The sequence below is a fragment of the Scyliorhinus canicula genome, chromosome 9 (assembly GCF_902713615.1).
Source record: "Scyliorhinus canicula chromosome 9, sScyCan1.1, whole genome shotgun sequence".
Taxonomy (NCBI): Eukaryota; Metazoa; Chordata; class Chondrichthyes; order Carcharhiniformes; family Scyliorhinidae; genus Scyliorhinus; species Scyliorhinus canicula.
This window is the reverse complement of record NC_052154.1, coordinates 178711543-178734954: the sequence shown is the minus strand read 5'-3', so window position 1 is coordinate 178734954 and position 23412 is coordinate 178711543. Positions and strand designations below refer to the sequence as shown.

Here is a 23412-nt window from a genome sequence, read left to right as displayed (position 1 = left end):
GGGTGGAGCCCTGTACAAGCTCCTGAGCATTCCCAGAGCTACTCCCCCTAGTGGTCGGATAACGTTACTGCGCTTACAAAGATACAGTGTGAATTACCATGTTACATTCACCACAGTAAGGATGGCAGATTTCCTTCCCTAAAGGACATTTGTGAACCAGATGGGTTTTTACAACAATTGATGATAGTTTCATAGTCACCCTTCCCGAGACTAGCTTTCAATTCAAGATTTTATTTATTGAATTCAAATCTGAACTGCTTTATTAAGCACCGAGCAGGAGGAGGTAAAGGATAAAGAGAGCAAGAGCTTAGCTGAAGAAAAAGTCTTCATGAGGTTTGTTAAAGCAAGGAGGGAGGTGGCAATGGAAATGCACTGAGAAATTATGTGGAAAGTGATGCATGAGGTAGTAGAGTGGAAACAATAAATAAGTTCTTGCCTGTGGTTCAGTGGTTATCCAAAGGATGTATGTGTTATGTGCTGTTGAAAATGATGGGAGAGGCATGTGAAGAAAAATAGAAGGTCAGGTATAAGTTGGAGGGCAGGAAAGATTAAATGATGAAGTTGGCATTGAACACAAGACAAAGAGAAAGGTAATGATAGTATCCTTCAAACGTGTTCGACCCTTTCCCCGCACTCCTGCCCTCCTGGAACCATTCTATTCACTTTGCACCTCATCAGCTTCTGTTTTCAAAGGATCATCTTTCACCATTTCTGCCAACTCCAGCAGGATATCGCCATCAAACCATCTTCTCCTCACCTCCCTGTCATAGGGACAACTCCCTTCATGACACCACAGGTCCACTCCACCACGGGCCCCATCCCCGCACACATTTGCCATGCCGCTTTACCTTGCAATTGCAGGAGAAGTAACACCTGCCCCTTTCCCTCCTCCCTCCTCACCATCCAAGGACACAAACATTCATTTCAGGTGAAGCAATGATTTATTTTTATTTCTTTCAATTGAGTCTACTATCTTTGCTGTTCACAATGCGGACTCCCCAACAGTGGGGAGACCAATTGCAGACTGGGTGATCGCTTTATAGAACACCATCACTCAAACCACAACCTTTCTGTTGTCTGCCATTTCAACTCACCACCCCATAACTTCCTAGTTGCCCAGCGTCGCATTCAGGAGGCAACTCAATGATGCACTGGAGAATCACCCGAAGAGGTTCCCATATAAGAGTTTACCCGATAATTGCCCAGAAGTGCTAACTTCCACTGGGCAATTATGCTGGGATGGGAACCAAGCGATTTATATCACTAACTTCAGATGGTTCTGCCAGTTTTACCCTGACAGCTGCTCTGAAAGAGTTAGAGGAAAAAAATCACTTCTAACTCCAGAGTAACTATTTAAAAAACCCAGACCCAGTCTTACACGGGACACCTCATCGATACACATGACTCGCAAAGGACACACCACATCACCCTCGACCTGACTCATTCTCCCAACCCGACACTCCCCAAATCCGACTCAGTTAAATCTTGCGAGAAGTTTCAAGCATCTTGTGAGGTTCAAAGGCCTTATTCCGACACCAAGTCAGGCGCGACAAGGCCATTGAATTGCGCCTTTCAGAATTAGTGTTGGGGGCATTTTTTGCATGGCTGAACAGATGAGAGGTTCAGGTTGAGGTCGGTGGTGTGGGAAGGAGGGGTGGCGGGGTGCGTTAAATGAGAGGTCAGTCCACGAATGTCAGGAACTGGCTCCAAAACCCCAAAATAACAAAATAAGTAAGCAGATTAAAATTTTAAGAGAGCTATTATTCGGAGCAGATAATGATAATCTTTATTGTCACAAGTAGGCATACATAGGCATACATTAACACTGCAATGAAGTTACTGTGAAAAGCCCCTAGTCGCCACATTCCGGTGCCTGTTAGGGTACACAGAGGGAGAATTTAGAATATCCAATTCACCAAACAGCACGTCTTTCGGGACTTGTGCGGGAAACCGGAGCACCCAGAGGAAACCCGCGCAGACACAGAGAGAACATGCAGACTGCGCACAGACAGTGACCCAAGATCAATCATTGATGGTGGCAATTTGTATTCCAGGAAGTTTTATTAAGGAAAAGGTATTAGTAAGAGGCATTAATGGAAGGGACGACCCTATTTCTTTGTGTAATGTGAATTCAATAAGTAATTTTGTAAATAGAACTGTTACAGTGGGAATTATTCCGAAACTACCGATTGGAGGAAAAGATTTTATCCTCGTCAGCAATTTGGCTTGTGGGGACAGCAATTTGATGATAACTGTTTGCAACAGGCAGTTGATCATGGTGATCACAACAAACTTTTTAAAACTGCTGCGGAGAAACATGAGACACTTATTGCAGATAACAAACAATTGAAGGAAAAAAACCCTCAACGCAGAAAACCAACTTTTATGTATGAATGAGGAGTTTACGAATGAAAAAAGGGAACTGATAAGAACAATTGAGAATCAGTCAGGAAACGGGAAGATTTGACTGAGGAATTTAACTGTCTAAAGGATCAACTTGAAAAAGCAAACTTGGCAAAGGTTGATTTTCAATTAAAAAGGGGCTTTTGGTAAATCACAATAATTTGTTGAATGCAGAATTAATAAGCTAAACTAACACATTTTTAGAACTTCGCCGTGAGAAGAACAATGAGTATTTTGAACTTCAAAGCAAAGTGGAGGAAATGAAGAAGAAGCGTGGATGGTATGGAGAGTCGCAATTCAAAGGTTGTTCCTATGAATACAAACTCATTGCTGAATAGTGATCCAGTTGAGCAAAGAACTGATCCAAATAATGTTACTGATGCATCAAAGTCAGAAATGGACAATGAGAAAACAGCTGAGGCTCCTTCAAAATTGGAAAGCATGATTTGTCGAGCAAGAATGCTGAAATTGCAAAGTGATCTTTTTGAGTCAATGAACAGAGACTCTGATTTAAAAATGTTTCTTGGGGATAATATACAAAGTGCAATAGTTGGAAGAAAGGCAAGGTGAACAGTTTGCCAAAGAGCATTCAAACTCCACTGAGAACTGGACTGAGGAAGCTCAGAACATGTGCCAAAAAGCTGAAGGATCAAAATCAACTGTGAAACTTAAGGGCGAGGAATTGATTGACATGGCTCAAACGAGTTGAAATGGGACAGAGAGAAACAACAAGATCCCAAAATGTTCAAAGAGCAGATGAAGCAAGAATGCAAAATCATTCTGAGTGAACACAAGCTCCTTAACAGCATTCTTGAAACAGCCAAAAGAGATTTTTTATGTGAGAAGAAATTCAATTTTGATGCATAAAAATGACATTTTGACTGCGAAATCGAAAAGCAAATTTACCCCCTGTAAATTTGGAAAGTAGACTTGAGAATGGAACTTTGCACACAAGTGGCCAAAAGGACAATTGTGCTGCAGGCTAAAATGAAGCATTCTTTTCTGAGACGAGAACTGGAATCAGAAGAAAAAGAAACACCAAACTTGAGTTCTGAAAATGTTACCACGTGTAGAGCCGAGTAAGTGTTCAAGTTGTTTAATTTTTTTTGGTTAAGTTTTTGTAATTATAAATAATATGTGTAATTATTTAACTAAAAAAACTGTGCTTGTGTGATGTAATAAGTTGTGTGATCAGGAATTTATAACTTTAAGTCAGTGCAAAGAGGTCTTCATAATCGTGATTATGAAGATTTCTATCTTTTGAAGGGGGGAGATGTTCGGAACACAAAAGGTAGCTTTACGGGATTTATATTTGTATTGGTAAACACTAAAAATAATTATAGTTTTAGGTGGGCTTAATTTAATTTTTCTGTGACATTAGATTAATGCTGGGCAAAGGTATTTGTGCTAAGGGGTTGGTTAAGTACCAACTGTGAGAGAGGGTGCTGCGGCCTGAAGCGTAAATATAGTTGGGATGGAACAATGTAACTCATTGCGGGTATCGGCATATCCCTCTGACTCCATGCTAGCAGTTTTTCCCTCAGCATGTTTAACCATTAAATTGCCTGCTACACCTTCGATCTCACTTCTGGACCCAGTTTCCCATTGTCACCTGCACGTAAAAATACCCCTGTTCTTGCAACCACAAGCATGGGCGCGATTCTCCCAGGGAGAAATCGTAAGGCTGGCGTCAAATCCAGGCGGGTTTGACGCCAGCCTCCCCCTCCCCAACCGGGAACCGATTCTGGTCCCCGGTCGGGTGTGTATGCCGCGGCCGTGAACTCCGGCATCGCGGGCTTAACGAATTTCGTTAAGCCCGCTTGCCAGAGTTTGCGACGGCTGACGCGTCGCATGACGTCAGCCGCGCATGCGCGGATTGAAAGACTCCAACCCGCCCATGCGCGGATGACGTCATCGCGCATTTGCACGAAACCCGCGCATGCGCGGGCCGGGATGCCCCTCAGCCGCCCCGGGAATTGATACAGCGGGACGGCGGAAGGACAAAGAGTGCGCGGGAATCGGACCCGCTGTGGTACTGCCGTGCCAATCGGTGCCATGGTTGCCAAGATCGGGACTTTACGGCCGTTTTTACGAATGGCCAGACCAGGTGTGTTTGCCGTTCGTAAAAACGGCCGTAAAGGGCTAGGAATTCAGTCCATCGGCCAGCTGAGAATCGCTGCTCGCCGTAAAAAAACGGTGGCAGCGATTCGCGTCGGGAGTCGGGCGTGGGAGAATAGCGGGAGGGCGTCGGACTAGTGTGGCCGTAAAAATTTACGACCCCCGCTATTCTCCGCACCGTCGTGAGTGCGGAGAATTGCGCCCCATATTCTTGAGGCTCGCAGGCCATCCTTTCATCGCTATTTCTTGGAGAGTTGCATCTTGTTCGGTAGTTTGTTTGATTTGAGCAAGGTACTTGCTGTCAGATTCAATGGCCTCAGCGCGCGGGGAAAATGGAGAGGAAGTCATCAGCCCCAAAGCCAGATTTCTCCACTGTATTGTTTGACTTATAGCTGAAAAAAATGAAGGGGTGGTCCCATGATGGCACATCGATGGCGTTGAGGGGAAGGGGGGAAGGATCTGAATCAACCCGCCCTGACAGAAACTTTGGTTTTAAAAGATCAGGATGCTGTTTTGAAAGGGTGCTCCGATACAAGAAATGTTGAATAGAACACTCCCACCCGAACATCCATCCCAAACACACATGCACTCCAACCCTTACCCCCCCCCCCCAAACAATGCCCCCACCCACCACACAAAATACCCCACCAGGGAACCCCTCCTGCCCCACCCATAAACTAACCTCCACGCAACAACCCCACCATGGACCACACCCCCCTTGCCCACAAAACATTCCCCCCTCTGCCATCCCCTCCACCAATGAACACCACCTAGCCCTTAAGTGGTCATTGGTGATGTACACCTCATCCCACCACCGTTGGTATTAACTCGACTGCTGATGGACTTGGACCCCTGTGGCATGCATGGCAAATAGAACTGTGCGGCAAGCCTGTCACATCCTGGGGTGGGAGGGTCAAGGGAGGAAGGTTGATCCTTCAATCAAAGACACTCAGTGTCTGGGGGCCACGTCCCTGCTCGCCTCTCCTGTGACCCCTAGGATATGAAACAGGCCCCTTTCCTCCCCCACATCACTCAACTGAGACCGGCATCACAGTGGTCTCTGCGTGCCTGTGTTTCTGGAATCACCCTAGTGGTACTGCTGAGCCCCAGAATTGTTGGGGGCATTGCAACGGGGCACTGCCAGGGTATATCCCTTGCATGACCCCTCCACCCTTCCCACTGGGGCATATACATACCTGTGTGCCCTGGATAGATTCTGTTTGCCAATTTCCCACTTTTAAAATCCTGTCAGTAATCCTGGCGCATCACCACATGCCATCGGGGGAAGGAGACTTTCGTATGAAGGGTGGATAGTCCAGCTGGGTGCCCCGCAACTTATATGTAAATTAATTCAAATGGGGTTCCATCATTGCACAGTTATCTTACTGACAGGGGTGGGGGGGGGGTCAGCGATAATCGAGAGGGTAAATCCTGCTGGCGTGACAGTTGTTTTGGACCCCCCCCCCCCGCTCGATTATCACAGAGAGCGAAGATGGACTTTGCTGAGCTTCTTTTGTTGATAGCAGTAAGTCACCCATATTTCACAGCAATGCTGAAAGGTGCTGAGAACTCAGGTCTTAAATAATCAGCTTAACCCAGAGGGTCAGTTTGATGGGCTATTTCAGACATATTCATGAACCGGCCAAAGGTGGTAACTGCTTTACCCATCTGTGTAGCGAGTTGTGCATCGAGGGCAGATTGCCTGTCACCGTGGACCCAATGTAGCTTGGATTTGCTACTCATTTTCAGCAAGGTGTTATTTCGTGTGACCAGTGTCAGCGGATGCAACACCTTGTCCCGTGACCTCAGCTTTCATGGTTCCTGCAGAACTGCTCTTTTCTTTGCTCTGCCTGTGTTGTTGAAAACTCACCACTATTCTCAGAAGTCCCCCTATACCAAAATGGGCTGACATTCTAAATGGTGAACAGGGATTCTCACTCTCTGACTCCTACGCAGGCTTTGGTGGCTGCTATTCAGGTCAAACTATATTTTCAAGTTATCCTCCAGTATAACCCATACCTTCACAGAAGATTTCACCAACTTACCACTTAGTAGCATCGATCCTGGGTCCCGCATTGCTAAGTAAGTAAAGTAGATTTGGAATAACCACTGTTTCAGGTTAAAACTTTGATAAAGTTATTTTATTATTATATATTTTTTTAAAGATGCAATCACTGTCTTTACAGAAAAGTAAAAAGATCTTGCTTCTGGATCCTTCTGGTTGGTTGAAGGGACCTTCAGGCCCAACATGACAATCAATCTTTTTTTAAATCTGGTCTTCTTTCGATGTATTCACTGTTCTGCTCGCTTGCTATGTCCTATCTTTCCCATGTACCGACCTGTGAGAGCTAGCTCTGCTGGCTGTCTCTGAGCTGACTCTGAGCTGACTCTGCCTCCTTTTTAAATTCTGGTCTTCCTTAGATGTATTAGCTATTTTAGCTCGGCTGCTTTGCTCTGTCCCTTTCCCATTTTCCCATAACCGAGCTGATTGTAAGCTGACTCTGATCTGACTATGATTCTTTCTCTGCTTCTCTCCCCTCTCTGCTTCTCTGCCCCTTTCTCAGGGTTTATATATTTTTCTAACAGTTGTTAAGTTTTTATGACTTTATTGTAAAGTAACTTTTATTTCACATGGATTGTAAAAGGTACCTTTAATCTAAATTTCTCTAACACGACTAAGTATTCATTTTGGGTATGACCTCAGCTCATAGATCTCTGATTACATTGTTTCCTTTGTGATGTTCAAAATGCTTTGATTTCAATAGTCGTGTAAATTTTGGTTTGGTTCCTGTCATTTCTATAGTTTTATTATCGAATTATATCCCCAGCTCATAATTTTGACTTTGATTTGGGTCTAATTTGTGTTCCTGTAGACAGGTTGACTCCAGTTTTCTTTAATTTACCTGGTGTTAGCAGAATTTCACACCTATATATTTGACCCCCAAGTCATTCTTTTCTATCTGTTGATTTTACTTCAATGAAGGTGTGAATCATTGCTTTTAGCGTAATGCTAAAAATCCACTTGGTTATAACTTGAAAGGTTTACATTTATCACCGAACTCAACTGAAACCCTCATCCATACTTTTCCAGATGCTTACTAAGATGGTTAATTTCAATGAAAGTGTGAACCATTGTTTTTAGCTTCATACAAAAATCCTTTTGTTTGCTAAGTCTGTTTGGGAGAAGGAATCTGCATTTTATAATCCTGCTCTTTGCAGCTGCTGTTAACCCCTCGTGGGATCTTTCCCTGTATCCTCATGTTTCTCTCAGACCAGATATTGCCAGACTTCTATGTTTCAAATGACACATCTTTCCATATTTTCAGTTACACTGCTAAGCTTTTCTTGGTCAATGTCCTCTTGTCTTCAGAACCTATGCTGGCTCTGCCAGAAACTGCCCCACCTGCTGCTATGTAGGGGCAGACTGGGATAGCAGGACAGGAAGCAGCAGGGGGTGGGGAATTCATGTCAGTGGGTGAGGAGGTCTGAGGAAAGTACATGTCCCTGCTGGTCAAGAGCTGGAGAGCACTGTGGCTGTTCAGCACCTCACTGAAGTGTAGCAATGTAAAGCTTTGTTCCATCCTACTTAAGGTTACAGCCCCCTGTCTTACAACAGTGACTCCACTTTAAAAGTACTTCATTAGTTGGCTGTGAAAGAGACACTTTTAATACAAGCCCTTTCCTTTATTTACTAAGCGCTAACAGCAGTCTGAGATAGAACAACTTGGTGTTCCCTGTCCTTGGAAATGGTGCATGGTGGAAGAGAGCAGAAGCGGAATGAGAAAACAAAAATCTAAGTATAGCACTTGTCTTGGACAATCTACCAGGAGGGGCTCACTATAAAGAAAAGCTTCCCATCGGTCAGGAGCTCTGAAACCATCAACAATCAAAACCAATATACTCACTGTAAGAGCTTCAGAAAGGTTTGCAATCCAACTGTTTCACAAAGCAAGACTGGTTGCTAAACTCCCAAGGGGTTGTGATAATCTGTTAACTGAAGTGGACTTTTCTGACAGTGTACCCCAGACTAAAGGTAATCAACCAGAAAGATTAACTCTGTCTCTCTCCACAAATGCTATCTGTCGTGCTGACTATTTCCTGTTTCTAGCTTAGCTTTGTATAAAACAGCACTCAAGAACAATGGCTTAGAATCATAGAATTTAGTGCAGAAGGAGGCCATTTGGCCCAACGAGTCTGCACCGGCCTTTAGGAAAGAGCACCCCACCCAAGCTCACACCTCCACTCTATCCCTGAAACCCAGCAACCCCATCTAACCTTTTTGACACTAAGGACAATTTATCAACGCCAATCCACCTAACCTGCACATCTTTGGACTGCGGGAGGAAAGCGGAACACTTGGAGGAAACCCACGCACACACGGGGAGAACGTGTAGATTCTGCACAGACAGTGACACAAGCCGGGAATCGAATCCGGGACACTGGATCTGTGAAGCAACTGTGCTAACCACTGTGCTACCATGCTGCCCTCACGCTTCACGGAAAAGCTATCTTACCAAGCTATTTTATTTCATTTAGAAGTTAGAAAACATAGCAGGTTAATTTGTTCTGGTCACGAGTTAAATCCCCATGAAGGCCAGTTACAGAGTGAAATAGCTTTGCGAGTAAAGTACATAATTGAGTCATTAAATTAGTAGAGTCTAAACATGTTATAAAACTAATCCGGAGCATTCAATCTGTGATAATAAAGTTGAGTGTTTCATTAGGCAGGACTTTGCCGCAGTACGTACACAGCTTTGAAATTGCTTAATGGCTCAACATCTTTGGTCAATCGCTTTTTGTCTCTGAGTAATTGCCGATATCGATCCCAACAGGTATAGAGCACTTGCATTGGATTTTTTGACAGTTTCATCCTTCCTCTGGGTTCTACAAATTGTTCATGCATCTTTCCTTTTCAATGTGATATCCATGGAATGTACTAATAATGGGAATCAAATTATCGTGACTCGTTGAATCCTTTTAGCAAAAGGCTTTCTGACATTGAACAATTAAGAAAATATTGTTTTTAAATCTGTTGGGCAAAGCTGCTGTTTCTCATTATTATGCGATGCATTTGGAAAATAAAAACAGTTCTTTCTTGTTTCCAATTGAGTTTTAAAACAGATGACACCAAAGGCCCAAATTGAATCCATTTCTCAATTAAAACAATCACTTTTCATCTCAGTCGTGCTCAGGGTTTAATTCACAGCAAGAAGCAGAATGACATTAACCGTAAACAGCCACAGTGAAAACGACTTTAAAATATATATTTTATTAATTGTTGCAGTGCAAGATTTAAGTATTGCTGAAAAAAAGAGACATCCTGTCAAAGCTTTTCATCCTGCACTCATCAGAACTAAACAAGAATGTAAACTTTCAAACGGAACAACAATTTAGATTGCCTGAGGATAGGGTGCTCATCGGTTGACAAGGTTTTTAAAAATTCATTTACGGGATGTGGGCATCACTGGCTGGGCCAGCATTTATTGCCCATCTCTAGTTGCCCTCAGAAGGTGGGTGGTGAGCTGCCTTCTTGAATATCTGCAGTCCATGTAATGTAGATATACCTACCTGCTGTGCTAATAGGGAGGCAACTACAGGGTTTTGACCCATCGACAGTGAAGAAACGGGGATATATTTCCAAGTCAAGATGACGAGTGACTTGGAGGGGAGCATCCTGGTGGTGGTGCTCCCAGGTATCTGCTACTCTTGTCCATCTATATGGTAGTGGTTGTGTGTTTGGAAGGTGCTATCAAAGGAATCTTGCTGAGTTTCTGCTGTGCATTTTGTAGATGGTACACACGGCTGCCACTGTTCGTCGGTGGTGGAGAGAGTAAATGTTTTTGGAAGGGGTAGCAATCAAGCGGGCTGCTTTGTCCTTGATAGTGTCAAACTTCTTGAGTGTTGTTGGAGCTGCACTCAACAGACAGATGGAGAGTATTTCATTACACTCCTGACCTGTACCTTGTAGATGGTGGACAGGGTTTGGAAGTCGGGCGGTGAGTTACTCGGCACAGAATTCCTAGCCCTTGACCTGCTCTGGCAGTCATTGGTATTTGTATGGCTAGTCCATTCAGTTTCTGGTCAATGGTAACCCCCAAGATGTTGATAGCGGGGGATTCAGTGATAGCGATGCCATTGAACGTTAAGTGAGGATGGATAAATCCTCTCTTGTTAGAGATGGTCATTGCTTGGCACTTGTGTGGTGCAAATGCTTCTTGCCACTTGTCAGCCCAAGTCTGGATATCGTTCATTTGGACAGGAACTGTTTCTGTCTCTGAAGAGCCATAAATGGTGCTGAACATCGTGCAGTCATCAGCGAACATCCCTATCTCGTAACTTATGATGAAAGAAAGGTAATTAATGAAGCAGTTAAAGATGGTTAAGGCTAGGACACTACCCTGAGGGACTCCTACAGTCATGTTCTGAAGCTGAAATGATTGATTGGTTGAGACATTGCCATGGAGAATGCGCCAGGTTTTTGTTTATTCAAAGAAGAGGCACAATGCCTGAGCAGGTTCTTTTTGCCTGCAGAGGACAGGTCCCTGTGTAAGAACACATGTAACCTCTAGCAAGAATAAGTGAGCTACACAGCGAATCTGACTGATAATCTTAAATTGGTTGTTAGTGTAACTCTGAGCACACTTGGAATCATTCAGCAAATTCTGTCCAGTTGTGGAATCACATCTAACATTATACGTTGGGTGGAATTCTACATGGCAGGGGTGGAGCCAGAATATACGATGAGCCGTTCAAAGTTCCATTGGCTTCAGTGGGAATGGAGGTTCCTGCCAGCAAGAGGGGACCCGTAAAATTCCGCCCTTTGTGTTCTGCATTTTGCAAACACAGATTGGTTAAGTACGGTCAATACTCTGTGTATTGCAAGCAGCTGAAGGTATGTGCCGTTTGATACGGTCTGACTGTCATTGTGATATACAGCCTATGCTGCTGCATAGGAGCTGAACAAAACGGCTGGTTTCACCTGTTGCTCAAATGTTTGAGGTATTTTACATTCCCAGGGTAATATGAGATTATCTGGACACATTAGATTCAAAGGTGGCAGCTTCAGGCCCATTTGTGATTATGTGCGATACACACCAAGTACATCCCTTTGGTCATATTTTATTCATGTATCATTAATACAAACTATCGACCGTTTTCCAAACATGTATGTTTATACATGTGCAATTGCTTGTGACAATATCTGGTTCATGGTTCACGTTAATATTTAGAGGTAACGGTGAGGTCTGGGAAGATCGTTGTTGTGAAGGTAACTGAAATGCTGGTCTTCAGTGAGTTTCAGAACAACGGAAAGAAAATGGCAATCCATGCGTATTAAATACAGTCAGAATAGAAGACATGGACCTTAAAACTTTAGGCGGGCTTCCTTAGTTGGAGAACTGGAGACGTGCACGAGCGGGATTCTCCGACACCCCCCGCTGGGTCGGATAATCCCGGGGGCGGTGTGAATTCCGCCCCGCCGTCGGCTGCAGTATTCTCCAGCGCCGGTTTCGTGCGGGGTGGGGTTCACGCCCCGCTGGTCGAGGGGCGTTTGCAGCGCCCCCCCCCAGCAATTTCTCCGGGCCCCGATGGGCCAAGCGGCCGTTCATTTTTAGCCAGTCCTGCCGGCGTGGGTTACGCATAGTCCTACATGGCGGGACCTGGCAGGTAAGTTGGCTGGGGCGGTCCTTGGAGGGCGTGGCGGGTTCCGACCCTGAGGGGGGCCCCTACAGTGGCCTGGCGTGCGATCGGGGCCCACTGATCTGCGGGCGGGCGTGTGCCATGGGGGCACCCCTTCCTTCCCCGCCGGCCTCTGTAGGGCTCCGCCATGGCTGGCGCGAAGAGGACAACCTCCTGCGCATGCGCCAGAATACGCCGGCCGGTCTGCACATGCGCGGAACCACGCCGGCAGTTCCGCACATGCGCGGATTCACGCCGGCCCTTTGGCGCATGCACGAACCCGCGCAGTCCCTTCGCTGCCGGTTGGAGCGGGACTAACCCCTCCCCCGTCCACCTAGCCCGCGGAAGTGCAGAGAATTCCGCACTTTGGGGGGCTGTTGAAGCCGGAGTGGTTTGCGTCGGTTTTTCCGCTGGCGTGGGGACTTAGTCCCCGGAAAATGTCTACACTGTATGTAAAGAAGTGCAGTCCAGAGCTGTTTATTTTGAGAGTTAGACTGAAATTAATTTAAAAGCATTCCGCGGACCATGAATGGCGATGTTGTCTTGGTGATGGGTGGTTACAATGTATCTGTGTGCTCTCTGGGGAAAGGGGATTGGAATTTGGAATTTGGGTGGTTTGTAGCTCACAGAGAAGCCCCGGGTGCTCCTGGAAAGCTGCAGGAAGTGAAGGCTCAACGAAGTCCTGGGGAGCTGACAAGGTGGCGAAAGGTCACTGGTTCCTTTCCAGGCAGTTAGCCGGGAGCATGGAGTATCAGAGAAACCCAGGGCAATGCCAACTTAGTGAGCCTGTGAAAGAGTTGGAAGTGCGCTGGTAATTGGAGGCAGCTTTTTGAATCTTGTGGAATGCAGACTCAACTGAAGAGATTGAACCATTAAGAGCTCAGCGGCTATTAGTCAGCAAGTTTTGTAGATTCATTCGTTTTAAGTTGTTACACAACCAAAACAGTTATCACCGAAGTGAAAAGGGCGTTTACACATACATCAAGATTCCACCATTCCTCACCCTTTCCTTCTGAATTTCTTTCTCTGCATTTTAATCAATATCTAGTCCTTCATCAATACACATATTTGGCTGGTAACAAACAAATGTTTTGGTGGTGTCAGTCTCAACTGGGCTTGCTGAATCAGAGTGGCCAATGGTGATATTCACTTCTTTAATATTTTACTTGCAGCCTTGGTCATTTTGACAGCAGATTCCTTCTTAGTAACACCTTTGGTCACACCGACAGCCACAGTTTGTCTCATGTCACGGACAGCGAAACAACGTGGGTATTCAGAGAAGCTCTCCACACACATGGGCTTGGATGGAGTCATATCTACGGTGGCTGCATCTCCAGACTTAACGAATTTTGGACTATCTTCCAACTTCTTGCCAGAATGACGATCAATCTTCTCCTTTAAGTGACTAAACATACAGGGGATGGGACGTTTCGGCGTGGCCCATTCGGCGTGGCCCATTCGGCGTAGCTCTTTCGGCGGAGGAATTTTTCGGTGGAGGAATTTTTCGGCGGCGGGACAGGCTTCAGAAAGACAGGTTAGAAAGACATTTAATATCCGTCTTGCTCTTAGTGAACAGCGTGCCCAATTCTTAAGGTTAGAAATGGATTTTGTAATTTCAATAACCAATATGAACAGCTTTGTTTTATTGCCTTCCAATTTTAAAACTGATTATTAATTCTCAGATCTTCATTTAAGTTTCTTTCAAGGCAGATATCAGCTAGCTCCATTATTACTGGAAAAATCAATAGTGATTTCTAAATGAAGTTTTAAAATTACCAATTGAAAAACAATTCAACATTAATCGTGCTGCTTTTGAGACATTCTGAAAATAAGCGAACAGGCGGCCCAGTTCAGGGGGACAGCAGCCGGCGAGGTGAAGCGGACAGGCGGCCCAGTTCAGGGGGACAGCAGCCGGCGAGGTGAAGCGGACAGGCGGCCCAGTTCAGGGGGACAGCAGCCGGCGAGGTGAAGCGGACAGGCGGCCCAGTTCAGGGGGACAGCAGCCGGCGAGGTGAAGCGGACAGGTGGCCCAGTTCAGGGGGACAGCAGCCGGCGAGGTGAAGCGGACAGGCGGCCCAGTTCAGGGGGACAGCAGCCGGCGAGGTGAAGCGGACAGGCGGCCCAGTTCAGGGGGACAGCAGCCGGCGAGGTGAAGCGTAAGGTGAAGGTTTAAAAGGTTTATTCAAAACCTTGGAACCATTTCACCTTTGCTCCTGAGAGGGGAATGGGACGTTTCGGCGTGGCCAATTCGGCGTTTTAATGAAGGTTTTTTAACTAGGTTTTTAAAATATTTTTAAAAGTGACGCTGAAATGTCCTGACGCCTAAACGGCCACACCGAATCAGCCAATTATTTCCCTGACGCCGAATGGGCCACGCCGAATGGGCTACGCCGAAACGTACAAAACCCAAACATACAGGGCAATGTGGGCAGTATGGCAATCAAGTACTGGGGAATAGCCAGCAGCAATTTGTCCAGGGTGGTTCAGGATAATAACCTGTGCAACAAAGGTGGACGCTTCTATTGGTGGATCGACTTTGCTGTCACCAGTAACATTACCTTGACGGATATCTTTAACAGAAACGTTCTTCGCATTGAAACCAACATTGTCACCAGGTAAGGCTTCCGAAAGAGCCTCATGATGCATTTCCACAGATTTCACTTCAGTGACAAGATTGGCAGGAGAAAAGTGCACCAACATACCAGGTTTCATAATACTGGCCTCAACACGACTCACTGGTACTGTGCCAATACCACCAATCCTGCAGACATCCTGCAAGGGGAGACAAAGTGGTTTGCTTACAGGGTGTTCTGGAGGTAGAATGTGGTCGAGAGCCTCCAAAAGAGTAAAAGAGTTTGTCTACTGGCCTTATCCTCTTTCCAAGTAATCTCCACACCTTTGAACCAGGACATATTTGAACTGGTTTCCAGCATATTGTCACCATTCCAACCAGAGATGGGGGACAAGAACTACAGTATTTTGATTGTAGCCAACTTCTTGATGTATGTGGTGACTTCTTTGTGATTTCCTCATATCGTTTTGCGTTGTATGGTGGCTCAGTCGAGTCCACCTTGTTGATACTAACAATGAGCTGCTTCACACCCAGGGTGTAGGGCAACACGGCATGCTCTCTCGTTTGTCCATTGTTTGATACACCAGCTTCAAACTCACCCATACCAGCAGCAACAATCAGCACAGCACAGTCAGCCTGTGATGTCCCAGTAATCAATATTCTTGATAAAGTCCCTGTGTCCAGGGGCAGCAATGATTGTGATGTAGTACTTTGAAGTTTCAAGTTTCCAGAGGGACATGTCTATGGTCATACCACATTCACGTTCAGCCTTCAGCTTGTCCAAGACGCAGGCATATTTAAAGGATCCTTTGCCCATCTCTGCTGCTTCCTTTTCAAATTTCTCAATAGTTCTCTTATCAATTCCATCACATTGTAAATGAGATGGCCAGTGGTTGCAGATTTACCAGAGTCGACATGTCCAATGACAACAATGTTGATGTGCACCTTTTCCTTGCCCATTTTCAAGTTGGCGGGAATTCGTTCAGCGGTGGAGCTGCAAACAGCTCCCTTCGGTTGACTCAGAGACTAAAGGGAGAGCTCAGCGGTCATTGAGGCAATTTGAGTCAGAGTGGCTTTTGAGGGAATTCAGAGGCTAAATCGTCAAAACGAAGAGATGAAATTCCTGATGAGGGAGACAGAGTGTTAATGCAATATTGCTAATCAAAGTATTCTGGGTGAGTTGCTGAGAAATCCATGGGGTATGCCTTCATTACATTTATTATTTAACATGCAGTATGATGTTGTTGGCCACAGCTTTCCTGTTAATTCATATTTACCTCATGTTAATTCTGTACAGTCGTAGTGTTTTCGACTTGAGCACCGGAAGTGATGCAATGATTAAGCGGCAGTTCTCACCAGCATGGCTGTATGAATGTAAGAGCTGCTGCCGAGCTTTATAATAAACTGTTGAAGTTGTAGTCCTTGGGCTGGATTCTCCAATTCCCCCAGACATGTGTGTCTCAGTGGTGTGACGCTCACTGGTGACAGGATCCGATCTAGAATGTGTATTCATGCAGACATTAACATGACCTGTGCATACATTAACATGACATGATGTGATTGGCAACATGGCAGCACAGTAGTTAGCACAGTTGCTTCACAGCTCCAGGGTCCCAGGTTCAATTCCCGGCTTGGGTCACTGTTTGTGCGGAGTCTGCACATTCTTCCCGTGTCTGCGTGGGTTTCCTCCGGTTGCTCCAGTTTCCTCCCACAGTCCAAAGATGTGCAGGTTAGGTGGATTGGCTATGCTAAATTGCCCTTAGTGTTCAAAAATTGTAAGGTAGGGTTACTGGGTTATGGGCATTGGGGTAGAGGTGTGGGCTTGGGCAGGGTGCTCTTTCCAAGGGCCGGTGCAGACGCGTTGGGCCGAAGGTCCTCCTTCAGCACTGTGAATTCTATGACTATGACTATGTATGGGGTGTGGTGTGGTGAGCAGGAGTTCTCACCGGCATTGCTACAGGCATGGTGTACAAGAGCTGCTGAAAATCTTTATAATAAACTGTTAAAATTGAACTCCTTGTCATCATTCCCAAACAACCCCACATCTATAACAGCTATGATCTTATTGAATGGTGGATCAGTCAATGGATCCTGTTGTTTACTCCCGCTATTATTTTGTATGTTCTTCTGTGGATGTTTAGTCATCTCTAGAGTTTAGCAGTATTTACTTAGTATTGTGAACTTTGCCTTTTTCAAACCCATTTCTTCTTCGTTAGCTAGAAAGAATGTAACCATTTTTTTTGCTTCACCAAAATATCAGACAGTAGCTATTAACTCAAAGATTAGTGGCTTAGTTCTCTCTCCTGGATACCCGAACTGCTTTTCCCGGTGGGAAGGAGAATCGGGCATCAGAGGAAAATCGGGATCAGTGGCGGAACATGATATTCCGACTCCCCCGCTGGCGGTGGCATGGAGGTTCACGACCGTGTGGCACAGGCAGGAGGTAAATGTTAGCGGGTCCGCGACCCTATTCTCTGAACCTCCTTCATTCTCCAGTCCTCTGGGCCGGGAATCACGTGGGCGTGGATCACTTCTGGTATTTACCAGCGTGGCCCTGACGTGATGGACCTCGTGGTCGGCCAAGGGAGTAATTCCTTCGGGGAGTTGCCCCAAAGTCCATCCGAAGGCCACCCTCCCGCCACTACCTGCCCACCCCTCCTCTACCAGGCCCCCATGCCCCACCCCCCAGACACCCTCTTAATAGTGTGATCCCTCCAGTGACCCCTTTAAGATGGAGACCCCCCCAAAACCCCCTATCTGAAGGAACCCACCCATAGAGACCCGCCTAACTAACATGATCCCCAGAGAGACCCATTAACTAAAGGGAGCCCCCACAGGGAGATTCTAACTAAACAGCCCCCCATTAAGAACTCCTAAGTAGAGGGATTCCCCCCCATAATCACCCCCTCCCAGAAAAGAGACCCTTCAGTGTATCTCTTTCGATAATTTACATGTTGAAAAAATAATTGAAATACAGTACTTCGACAATGTTTCCTTAGGTATTAAGAAATAAAGAACTTGCGTGTGTTGAGATCTTCAATACCACTGATATAGCTCAAAATCGCAGAAACGGAGAATCCTGCCCCAGATATTCGTTTCAGCGATGTTGGTTGATGAAGTCATATTGGACAGGACATCAGGAAAGTGGCAACCTCTGAAAAATGTCAAAACCATCTTATGTCCACCTGAAAGCGCTGGTGAGCCCTTGCATTAACACCTAATTGTACCTTTGACCGTGTAGTATTCCCACAGTTTTCTTTCAAAACTCTGTCGGCCTCAGTTATACAAGACCCTTTTTTTAAATAAAATTAGAGTACTCAATTCATTTCTTTTCCAAGTAAGGGGTAATTTAGTCTGCTTAATTTACCTACCCGGCACATCTTTTGTGTTTGTGGGGTGAGACCCACTCAGATACAGGGAGAATGTGCAAACTCCACAAGGACAGTGACCCGGGGCCAGGATCGAACCCGGTCCTCGGCACTATTATACACAAGTCTCTTAACATACGTGGCTTGAAGCCACAACCTCCTGACTGAAGAGTGGGCATATCAAAAATGAGGCTCAGCTAATGCCGACAGTGCTATCCTTTATCAATGTGTTGCATTTGTAAGAAGTGAGGCAAGGTCACATTAGGACTGCTTCATTTTTTGAAGAACTGAGAGTATTGCTTGCATGCAGATCAGCGAGAAGTTTATCCACAAACAGAATAGGGTCACTTATTCTGAATTTGACTAATCAACAAATTTGTTTTCATGTCTGTTGACTAATAAAGTCAAGTCAAATTATCAGCCATGCAGTCCAGTCAATAACACTGTATGCACAGGAAGTCTTCTCCGTCTTGTCTCTTGTTAATTGATTTTCTGTTGATCCTATGGGAAGTATTCACAGTGAATGGTTCAGTAACTTAACTATCAATTTATCCTTCTGATTGTCCTCTTCAGATCCATTCTTCCGAAATTGTATCCGATACATCAAAGCAATAGTGTACCAGTATTCTCAAATTCATTTACATGTATTTAGGAGAGAATATGTAGAAATCTGTTGTTACATGACCATGCAGAATACTAAAGTGGGAGATCAGTGTCGAAAATGGTCACAAAAAGCTAGAATCGAAGTTCAGTGTGGAAAAGAGTCACAGAATAGTTTCACGATGCAGTACACTTCGCATATTGGGCTGGTTTCTGCAGTCCCCAGCCGCGTGTTTCTCGGTAGCGCACCATTTGCTGGTGGCGAGGTTCTGTCTTCTTGCCGCTCGTCAATGGGATTTCGCTTTGAGGCCAACCCATGCCGCCCAGAAACCCACGGGCGGGGCTGCGTTGCTAGCGGGAAAAGTGAATCGCAACGGTTGGAGAATTCTGTCCCAATATCTCACACTGCTACACATCACTTCAAAACAAATACCCACAGCACAAACAAAACAAGAGAAATAGAGGCAAGCATTTAATAAATGTATCTAGTTAGCTATTGTAGATTAGAGGATCCAAATGCATCCAAATGCAACATATAAAACAGATTGCCCTGAAGGTCTGCAAAATATTTGCTTATCTATGAAGCACAGCATGCACTCTTTTAACAAACATTTTCACATGTTCTTTGGTGGAAAGTTTAAATAGAAAGAAAATCTGAAAAGAATTGAGGAGAGTTATTGAGTCATTTATGGCCCAGAAGGAGACCATCCTCCCATCGAGTTCATGCTGCCTCTAAGGAGCAACCCACTTAGTCCCATGGCGGGGGGGGGGGGGGGGCGGGGAGCAGTGTGTCGTGGTATTGTCACTGAACTAGTAAACCAGAGACCCAGAGTAATGCTCTGGGGACCCAGGTTCAAATCCCACCACAGCAGATGGTGAAATTTGAATCCAATAAAAATCTGGAATTAAAACTCTAATGATGACCATGAAACCATCATCGTAAAAACCCATCTGGTTCACTGATGCTGTCTTACCTGGTCTGGCCTCCATGTGACTCCAGACCCACAGCAATGTGGTTGACTCTTAACTTCTCCCTTAAGGGCAATTGGGGATGGGCAATTAATGCTGGCACAGCCTGTGATGCCCACATCCCATGAGCGATTTGTTTTTAAAACCCTTTCTAAACCTGCAAGTCTATTTACCACAAGTGCCCATTCAATTTCCATATCAAATTCTTCATTGTCTCCGCTTCCACCACCCTCATGGGCAGTGAGTTTTAGGTCATTACCACTTATTAATGTTGTTATTTTTCTAAAGTTCAGAATATAAAGAAAATAAGCTCGCGATCACCCAACTGGGTGATCAGCTGGTTTAGGGGCTGGTTTAGCACAGTGGGCTAAACAGCTGGCTTGTAATGCAGAACAATGCCAGCAGCGCGGGTTCAATTCCCGTACCAGCCTTCCCGAACAGGCGCCGCAATGTGGCGACTAGGGGCTTTTCACAGTAACTTCATTGAAGCCGACTTCAAGGGCAGCACTATAGCACAAGTGATTAGCACTATGGCTTCACAGCGCCAAATCCGAGGTTCGATTCCCTGCTGGGTCACTGTCTGTGCGGAGTCTGCGCGTTCTCCCTGTGTCTGCGTGAGTTTTGCTCCCACAGTCAAAGACCTGCAGGTTAGGTGGATTGGCCATGATAAATTGCCCTTAGTGACCAAAAAAGGTTAGATGGGGTTATTGGGTTACGGGGATAGGGTGGAAGTGAGGGCTTAAGTCGGTCGGTGCAGACTCGATGGGCCGAATGGCCTCCTTCTGTACTGTATGTTCTATGTTCTGTGCACTTGTGACAATAAGTGATTATTATTATTAGCAGTGTTACGCATTCACAGAATGTCATGTCCAAATGGATAATAAACAAATTTGCTCAGAAAGACTAACTGATCAATTAGGGACCAATTTTATCCTCGTGCTTTTTACTTCTGTATCAGTGAATGATATACCCCTGGACACATTACATTTACAAATGAAACTGATTTACAATCTTGGATGTTTTAAGCTGTTCAATATTGGCAGCGTTTAGCTGAATAATTGTATTGTTTAAAATATGTTGTCATCTGAAATGTTAATGCAATGATTTGTCTCTCAGGAATGTGCAACATTATGGAGCCACTGACAATTTTATGTGTTTATTATTCTTTGGCTTGAAGAACAATGGGTGGGATTCTTCAATAATGGGGCTATGTCCCTATGCCCGCAAGAAAACGGGCGCAAATCACTCCGGACATTTTTCTAGAAAGTCCAGGGGGGTTCTCCATTTTTAAGGGGGCTTGCAGGGCTCCAGAGTAGTCCACACAGCTCCCGTTGCTGCTGATACTGGGACCTGCATATACGGCCGCGGGTCTGCGCATGTGCGCGGAGGCTGCCTGCGACGCCGGCCCTGCACGATATGGTGGACACACCATGTCCCACCACCATCTCCCACCACCACCACTGCCCCCCCCCCCCCCCCCCCCACAACCAGGACGGCCACCGCAGCCGCGACACCGAGCTCCCGCGGGAACTTGGCCGGTCATCCGCAGAGAATCACCGCGGGGGCCTCTTTTAACGGCCCCCGACCGGCGCCGCATTGACCGCGCTCGCCCGACTGGTGGCGCTTCTCTGATCACCGCAGAATCGCGGGAGGGTGTCGCGAGTCCGACGCCCCTTTCTCTGCCCCCGCGCCGGGCACGATTGTGGCTCGGAGAATCCCGGCCAATGTTTCAGGTTTGGCACTGTCACTTTCGGAATGCTCCCAAGTTTTGTATCATCAGCAAACTTTGAACTTGTCCCCCGTGCTTCTTCCTTGGTCAACAGTGACAGTAGCGAGATATCAAAAGGAGATAAATGAAGGAGAAGAGAAACAGAGTTAATATTTCAGGTCAGTGTTAAATAAAGGGTCACCGACCTTAAGGATTAGCTCTGTTTCTCCCTCCATGTCGCATTAATCCTTGCTTTGTGCAGGCATTCCGTTGGAACCTCAGAAGTCTGTCTTACATTGTTTGCAGTTGTTCAGGTAAATCAATCAGAAAAAGTGCGAACGTGGATTGTTTCACCTTGTAATCTGGGTATCGAGTGAATGGTCATATTTCTAGAGTAGGTTGATCCAAAATTTGTACATTCAGGGGTAACATTCTGATGATACCCAAATGGAATTGTCATTGGAAAAACTGAGGAGGCACTAATTATTTAATTAGGTGTTGGGATCTCATTGATGTTAATGAGGAACAAGGATGTGCTGAAAAGCCAAGTCCTGGACAAGCGCCTATTGGAAACTGCTGCATCCGTCGTCTGCCAAGAAATCCATCAAATCAGCTTGCTGGGTATATTGATTGGGAGAATGGCATATCACAGTGCCAAATCTGGTCAAATGCCAGAACACCCAGGAACACCGCTGACCTGATTTCTTCTTTGTTAACATAGCAGAGATTGTGCTCTGATCATCATAATAGGTTGTTCCAGTTGTTCCTTTCGCGCTTCAGTCCTGCCTGGCCTGAACTTTAACACCTGATTGAGACGATGTTGGGAACTCTAATGGCTCCATCAGCCACCTTGCAGCATTCTCAACACCGACGATTGACACCAATTTAGCCATTTGGGCCAGTGACAATTTAACCATTAGGGTATTGATATTATGTAGAATGGGAAGATTAACTCCTCACGCCAAAACTCCTAGAAAGTTGGCATTACTTGGTCAAGAGGCAACTGTCAAGTGGCATTTTGAAGCCAAGCAGGATGAAGATCAGGTGCTCAATGCTCCTCACGGGTGCTATGGTCTCTCAGATGAAATGGGTGAATTGCTGGTGACCAAATGAACGTGTAACCAACCGCATTGAACAAAAGATCCCCCATTCGCAGGTTTGAAACTTCAGACATCTTGCTTAGCTCTCTGCAATCTCATTGGCGATGGCCATGAACAAAATCTCATGCAAATCTGCAAACTTTTATTGTCTGCTCCACATGAGAGAAAATTTCTGACCTTTTAATTTCTGGTTTCTCTTTGGATGTCCAAAATGATCATTACCCAAGACAATTAAACCTCAGATTCAGCAGACCCCTCATGTTCTTAAAAAGGACCCTGGCTTTCTCCGCACTCGAGCTGTTCGGGCAAGTTTGGGTCATATATGAGTGTCAGCAGCATGTTGGCTTCCAGGCTTATTCGAACTACCCTGAGATTCCAGGCCAACAACTGTTGAATCTTTCGTTCATCTAGTGAACAATTGTGGCATGTGCTTTTGGTGACCTGTGTACCTCTTCTCCATCATTGCTTGGCATCCATATTCACCTCTGTGAGCAGTTTTCTCGTGTGGAAGGCGCCATGTAAATGCAAGCTTTGTTAGTGTCACTTGATAGGCTGAAGGTATTCGCCTGTCAATTATCCTGCAACATTTATACAGCCGTGATATCTTCCTCTAAATGGGAATAAATAGGTTTACCATTAAAAAAAAGTCATTTAAAATGTATTAGAACATACAGTGCAGAAGGAGGCTATTTGGCCCATCAAGTCTGCACCGACCCACTTCAGCCCTCACTTCCAACCTATCCCCATAACCCCTCCTAACCTTTTTCTTTGGACACTAAAGGCAATTGTCAAAGACAATCCACCTAACCTGCATGTCTTTGGACTGTGGGAGGAAAGCGGAGCACCCGGAGGAAACCCACGAAGACACGGAGAGAACGTGCAGACTCCGCACAGTCA

General features: G+C 45.6%; 1 protein-coding gene, 1 long non-coding RNA gene and 1 pseudogene across 4 annotated transcripts in view; 1 reads left to right on the top strand and 2 right to left on the bottom strand.

Moving 5' to 3' along the window:
• The window catches only part of LOC119971929 (leucine-rich repeat-containing protein 4C-like), a 1202445-nt gene that overhangs the window by 416309 nt on the left and 762724 nt on the right, over positions 1-23412 (top strand). The window lies entirely within an intron of this gene.
• Positions 13173-15791, bottom strand: LOC119971930 (annotated as a pseudogene).
• The window catches only part of LOC119971932, a 35868-nt gene continuing 30187 nt past the window's right edge, over positions 17732-23412 (bottom strand). Inside the window, exon 3 of the long non-coding RNA XR_005461949.1 lies at positions 17732-17924. This is a non-coding gene — a long non-coding RNA (uncharacterized LOC119971932). The remainder of the gene's footprint in view (positions 17925-23412) is intronic.